Genomic DNA, 7448 nt, shown 5'->3' with positions numbered 1-7448 from the left:
CTGTATAATATGTTTCAACAAATAGATATGCTCAGTGAATTCATACATTGGAAGGAATGCACACACTCTTTGTGAAATGCCTCAAAGCGTAAATCAACCTGAAGATTTGGCAATAAACTTCTAACAGTTCCTTTACTTAGTCTAGAGGCAAAATATTTGTTTTGAGGTTCTGCCTGAATAATGAAGCTCTGGAGCTGCACAACATTTTTGGTGCAGCTGTAACCAATCTCAAAAGCCATTGAAGACCAATGGGTTTCTGGGCCAGGCTACGTTGCACCTAAGAAAATTAACCACTTCCCGCCCGCCCACAATGTTCTGTGGACGGGCAGCAGCTGCAGGCAAAGTGACGTACCCGTACATCGCTTCGCTCTTCCGGGTTTAGGTCGAGCATGTGCGCGCCCCCCCCGTGGCTCCAGGTGGCCCCCGGTGGCCCCCGCTGTCATTTGTTGTAGGAGGTGTATGTCAGCAAGTCTCGGCCAGTGATTTTGGCCGGGACTCTGTCGATCTCCTACAGCAAATGGAGATGCAGAGCTGTGCCTGTATTTGTAAATACAGGCACAGGATCTAGCTGGTTCTTCCATCCATGGCACCATTTTGTTCCAGTGAGAGAAGAAAGACATTACATGTGAGTAAAAGCAGCGCACTACACCCACACATGTTAGAGACATTTTAACCCCTTGATTTCCACATTTAACCCTTTGATTGCCCCTTGCCAGTGCTGTTAGTACAGTGTCAGAGTACAGTATTTTCTACTGATAACTGTATTAGTGCCACTAGTGATGTCAGATAGTGTCAGGGTCAGTTAGCATCCCTCCCATCTAGGGTCAGCTAGCATTAGATTTCCTGCACACTATCAAGCTCACGCTATAGGTCGCTGATCACCGTCATTACTAGTATAGTGTTTGTAAGGATCAATATATTGATCACGAGCAAATCTATACCAGAGCCTCCTTAGTATTAGTGTCCCCAAAAATGCAAAGTTAGCAGGATCATCCCTGTTCACTGCCAGCACTAGCGTTTAGCCCCAACGCCCCCCACCCATAACAAGAAGTGCATTGTCAGTATAATTTCTGATCACTGTCACCTATAATACATTGCACACAAAACCGCAGTGTTCACAGAATCAGGCCTGCACAGGTAAATTGTTTTGTAGCGGTTCAAGCAGTCCCTGACAGCCAGGTGCTCTTTTTCCCATGAGTCGCACTAGGTACCTGTAAATTTAGAGTCCAAAATGTCCAACGAAAGGTACACTAGTGAAGAGGCCAGAGGATTCTGAGCATTGTCTTGGAAATTCGCTTTAACGAATTTCTCCTTACCGTGAGTACTCGCAGTTGGATGCGCAGAAATCCCCCATAAAGCTGTGCGAATCCCGCTTACCACGACTGCAGCTAAACTACACGATTCCTGCCCATCCAAATACTTTGGTTCTGTTGAATTGTGGGAGAATTGGAGCTCCGTTACCCTAGAATGATCACACGACACTCTAAGGCTGGTTGCAATCCACATAAGGCCCGGCTTTAGGCTCAGCTCTCTGTTTTATTAAAAATACACACATGCCCCCCACATGAATAAAGTCAATCCCCTCCCACCGAACAATGCAATGGGGATTGCCTATACAGAGGATGTACATTCCAATTGGAGCATAGCCTTTGCTATTATCTATCACTGGTCCTCCCCCATGAATCTTCTGAGGTCAGCAGACTTCCTCCCCTTCCCCCCTATGAGCCATCTGAGGTCATATTTCCTGTCCTACTAGCTTCTATTGGTATGTAAAATTCTCTGCACAAGCATCTCCTAAAAATACCAGTCTGTACCTGGATGGGCCCGATACGATCTTTATTAAAACACATCCATCCGAGATACAGTTCAGATTAGTAATGGGTTGTAAGATATGCATAAGCCTACACGTGGAGTTCACACCGCTTGCGCATTGCGTTATGAAGCCCATGTGGTACCATGCTGCTGATATGTGGATACAGGCCCACGGTCTACTGACAGCAGCATTCGCATGGAATGCTGTGGTGGTACACACGCCGGTCTATAAGCGCAGATCTGCCATCTCATCCATTACCAAGCCGAGTACTGTAATACATACATTGTACATGCGCATGGCCCAATTGCAGCCTTCAGAGCTTTAATTAAGCCACACGAGAGACATATGAATAACACGAATATATGACACATTTAAAGTTCGACCAACAATACAAAATTTCCATGACATTCCCTCCTGTTTTATCATATTCTCCTCGTGTCCCTTCTTGATCTTCTTCAGCTTGATGGGTGTAGTCTCAAACTTCAAAGAGTTCCTGTAGTTGTCCCTGAGAATAAAGCTCCACGGGGTACCTGAAACAACAAGACCCGACGCAGACTCGACGCAAACAGGCTTGATTGAAGCGATGATCCTCAAGAGCGTTGGAACCTTCACTACAGGAAGGCTCTTGCAAAAACCACAAACAGACTTGTGGTATGAATAAAGCTTGTGATCCCACGGTGGTCTGGGGAGATCCAGCAACAGATTCTCAAATTGCCCCTGCAGACGGGGCCACACAAGGCTGGTCTCGACCCAGACAGTTTTCCAAATCGCAGACACAAACAATGATGAGGCTTGAAGCTTGCTTGAAGGTCTTGGAGAATGTGGTCTTCAGAGAGATAAATTAGAGGGAAGCCAGGACGTAATCTGTAGAGAAGGTGGTTGGTTGGTGAGGTCTTCCCCCGATCAGTGGTTGGAGTGGGATCCCCGGAGCGGGCATGGAGATGTGGTCGTCTGCCCGAGCTTGGCTTACACGGTCGATGAGGCAACAGGAACATCTCACCGCGGCATATAAAAGGCAGATGAAAAAGAGAAGCATCAGGACATACACTCCCACTTCCTTCAACCAAGATCCGATGGAGAACAGGAAATCTCCCAATCCTCCCAAACCCTTGAACGGATTCCAACCCTCACTAGCTATAGCTCTAGCTTTTCCCTGTAGTTCACTAACTTTGTCCATATGGGCCTGGACCTTGTCATCGGTGTCTTCTATCCAAGTACAACAATCCTCTCCGATGAACTCACAGAACCCCCCTTTGGCGGCTAAAAGATAATCAAGGGCCATCTTCTCCTGAAGCACTAAAATTCCCATCTGCCGTTGTTCTTGGGCAATTTCTCTGACAGCCTCTACGGTCTCGTTAAACATACTATCCACGATGACAGAAAAATTGTTCAGGCGCTTCATAAGTTCTATTCCCCATCCTGTCCATGAGGGGAACCAAGCCCATGCCTGGTCGCCCTCAGAGAACAGTTCCCTGCGAACTCTCCCTGCCATCCTTACCTTCTTGTGGACCATCAACTCTTCATGGTCCATCACTACATAGGATGCGGGGACTAGCTTTATGAGGGCACACGAACCTTTCGCGTTCTGGGGAAATGTTCTATAGGCTGCCGAACCACACAGAAAATAGTATGGACCTGTCAGAGCAGAGCAGGAAGAGTTCCTCGTTCGGCCTCTGGCACTGAGCAACAGTTGCACAGACTGGGGGATTGCTCCCTCAGTCTGCACATCACATCCGTCCTTCCAACACACGTGGTCTGGTCGGTCAGTGTGGTTACTCAGAAAGGAAGTCTGGTTAGTCAGATTGACAGTTATACCTCCCTCGCAGGTGGTAGTCCCAACAAACTTGTTACCTGTGCCAAAGCTGATGTTAAAGCACACCTGAGGGCTGCCTAGCTGTCCAGTTACCCATAATGGACTGACGAGGGTCCTACAGGAGCTAGAGCTAATATTGGTGCTGAAACTGATGTTACCTGCTAAAAATGTGTCATTAAGTTCTACCGACAAATGTCTACGTGGGGGCTGACCAGGGGTCCCTTGCTTTTTCATGCCGACGCGGATGTCATATAGGGCATGAACAGTGGCCATTGCGGACATGTGATGACTGGGTGGGGGCTTAGAGCATACCCAACAGTTGGTTTTGTTGGCGGTTCTGGCTAAACGCAGGTGCATTTTAAATAAAAGGTTGGGGTATCTGCCGTCTTTTCCTCCGTTCACACACATGTATGACATACAAACAAAAAGAAAAAGGAAAATGACACCCCTCATTCTCTGGTGTAGCTGAAAAGCTTCTTGCAGTGGCTTGCGTGCACCCAGTTGTCTCGTCCCTCGATTTTGAGTGAGGTAGGTGTCGTCAGCTGGACTTGGTATGGTCCGGTGAACCGTGGCTCGAGTCCGGTTCTTTGATGTTTCTTTAGGACGACCCAATCACCTGGCTCAATAGAAAGAACACCTGTTATTGCATTTGGATCGGGGAGCGATTCGCGAACCCGATGGTGTATCTTCTGCAGCTCCCGTTGCAGAGATTGCACATAACCTGTAAGCTGTGAATGCAAAGACGACAACTGTTGAGGAAAGTACAACCCTGTTTTGGGAGGTCCCCCAAACAACACCTCGTAGGGTGACAGCCCATGTGGTTGCCGAGGGGCATTCCGGATGGAATAGGGGGCAATGGGGAGACACTCAGGCCAAGGTTTTTGGGTATCGGAAGACGTTCAACCTTACCGCTACTCTCGGGGTGATATGGGGTGTGTCGCCGCTGACTCCAGTTCCACCAAAGAAATGCAGTCGTGTCCTTTGGAAGAGAGATTAGTAGTGGACAAAGAAGACATGTTAGCAGAAGAGGTGTTAGTATTGTTAGTCGTGTTGCAAAATTCAGCACTGTCATTGCTGTCCTCCCCCCCCCTTCTCATCTTCCAACACAGGAAGAAGAGAAGCTGGGTTAAGAATAGTGCATCATTTGATAGTGAGGTTAGTAGGGGTTAGGAGGGCTTTCCCCTGAGAGGGGTACCTTGCCTTGGATGTCCTGTTTTCGCAGGACCGTTCTTGTTGCACTGGTGTCGGTGAGGCAAGGGAGGGGATTTTTTTTTAATTCCTCTCGAAAAAGATGGATCTGGGCCGACACTGATTTGCCAACTTCCTATGAGGATTCATAGGAGTTACTTACCATGGTGGTCATAGGGGCGGAGGACTCATCAGGAATGAACTGCCACCGACCTTTAGGTAATTGGGGACAGCTCCTCTTCATGTGCCCCGTTTGGTGGCACTGGAAGCACCTGGGTGGGGGCCTATCCTTCCTGTGACCCAGATCCCTTGGTTTTTCGTGTGGGGTCTGGGACATAAGAACTTTGGCCTTGTCTTGTTTTCTTCTATCCATTTCCCTCTCTATTGCCGCAAGAGTGGAAAGGATAGCAGGGATAGACATCTCATTATATTCGGGTCGGGCCAGAACCAGCCTTTCCCGAATTTTAATATTGATGCCTTCCAAAAATTTGGCCCGCAACAGAATGTGCGTCGCGGTCACCTTTACCCCTTCAGTTGGAGCATCAGGTCCAACTTCCAGATCTGCATCCAGTGCCGTCTGCTTGAGACGGCGCCAGAAGCAGGCGCTTTCCTCATTAGGACCCTGGATGAGCTTCATCATGTCCGTAGTAGAGGTAGCACCATACATTTCTGGAAGCTTTGCCTTTAGCTGTGTACAGAACTCTTTGCCCCCTGAAGTCATCTCCTCATGCGTGGTTATAGAGCACCCTGCAATCACTGCACTGGCCACTTCCATGCCCACCTTCGCCCGCAGGATCTGCGCACAATCTGACCCGCTCATACCATAGCTGAACTGGTTTTGTCCAAACATTCGAGCAAATCCTCTCGGATTGACTCGATAGTCCGGGAGCTCAGCCAGAATAGTGCGGATCTCTGCCGGGGTGAAGGGGACATGCCAAACTACCCGTTCCCCTAAAGTCCGTTCCCCCCGTGCATTGGGAGGACCTTCAAATTGCTGCACTCTGACTGGATAGGCCTCGGTCCGGGAAGAGTGCAAGGGCTGGCCCAGCTTCATCGGTGGGCTTAGATTAACCACCTCGCTTACTGCACCTTCAGGTTTGAGGTCCCTCAGATCAGGGTATAGCTGGGGGGCAGGGGTCTGATCAGTGGTTCGTAGCGCTTTGATGCAATCCGCCCTGTTTTTTAACCGGGTGTCTATTCCCCTTGATTCACAGATAGTCTGCAAATCGGTTGTTGAGAAGGCTTCATAGTTGGAAACAGAAGGAGCTGGGGTGAAGCAGGAAGAAAGGAGAGGTAGAGGTAGAGGCTGAGGCATAGAGACAGAAGACACAGAAGGTACATCAAGAGTGACGTCACTAGCAGAAGAGACAGGTGCAGTTATACTTATCTCAGCCACTGTTGGTTGTTGGGGAACCCCAGCAGACCCTGATCCTGCCTGCCTTAGTAGAGTCAGCCCTGAAAGAGCTTCTTCCACCTCTGACACTGGATCCTCCTGTTTTATTCCCTCTGGAGGCCAGGTATACATCACCTGGTTCTTCCGGACAGACACCAGTTTATGTATGCCCTGCTTCCCTAATCGGATTGACCTGTGAAGCCATAGCTGTGCGATCTCTAGTTCTGACGCCTGCATCCGTGGTTCAAATTCAGAGATGAATTTTTCCCACCTCCATGCGTCAAATGTACCTTCCCGGGGAATTTCCCATCTGGTACCCTTCGACCATTTATTCCACCTTTTGAGGGGTTCTGTAGACTTCCCCCCCAAACTCACCTTCATCAGTTGTGCAGCTGTCCTTACCCTGAAGAGGGCTGGTTCCCCCTCTCTCTTCATGGACTGACTACTGCCCATCGTGACTAGTCACTGGTATATATCCCGCGTCCGGGTACCTGTTTACCCCCTGGAGCACTCGGTGGGATCCTACCGAGAGGCCTGATTCCACCACTTTCCCAGCACAGCGTAATTTATGTGATACTTATCGATCACCCGAAGCGCATCAAGTGGCGGTCAGACTGAGAGCACACCTCCCACTCCCACAGCGCAATTTGTGTGATCCTGACCACCCGAAGTGTTTGTGGTGACCAGGCTAAGTGTTACTTCCCTGGACCGCCCACTCGCACAGCGTAATTTATGTGGTTCTCATCACCCACTGTGTTTGGCAGGCCACACCGCACAATGATGAAAGTGGCTTTTCTCTCCCTGCACACAGTAGCTAACACAAGTCAAAACAAAAAGAGGGGTTCTTGGATGTTACTTAGGGGTCACTGGTTGGGCAGAAACCTGCTAACTGACCTTTAGGAAATTTGTGTAAAGAAAAAAACTTTCCTAATACACACAGAAAAACCCTTTTTCAACCTGAAAAACTGTTAAAAAGGACAAAGTGGATCCTTATGAAAAACACGGGACGTTTCACAGTAAAACAATTACACAGAGGTAAACCGAAAAACTGCGCCAAAAGTAACCTTGTTGCTGACGCAAAAATCACTCCTATCAGCACCGCTAAACGATCCACGTTATACACGCAATCTTTACTGCAACCACCTAGAACCGTTTACACAAAAAGTCTGCTGGACGTGAAACAAGCGGTATTTCTTGTTAGCTAACAGAGAGCGAAATCAGCCACACGAACACGCAAAAAG

The sequence above is a fragment of the Staurois parvus genome, unplaced genomic scaffold, assembly GCF_062004578.1.
Source record: "Staurois parvus isolate SC_StPar_1 unplaced genomic scaffold, SC_StPar_1.0 ptg000704l, whole genome shotgun sequence".
In the NCBI taxonomy this organism is placed as follows: domain Eukaryota; kingdom Metazoa; phylum Chordata; class Amphibia; order Anura; family Ranidae; genus Staurois; species Staurois parvus.
The sequence above is the reverse complement of the archived record's forward strand: the minus strand, read 5'-3'. Positions refer to the sequence as shown.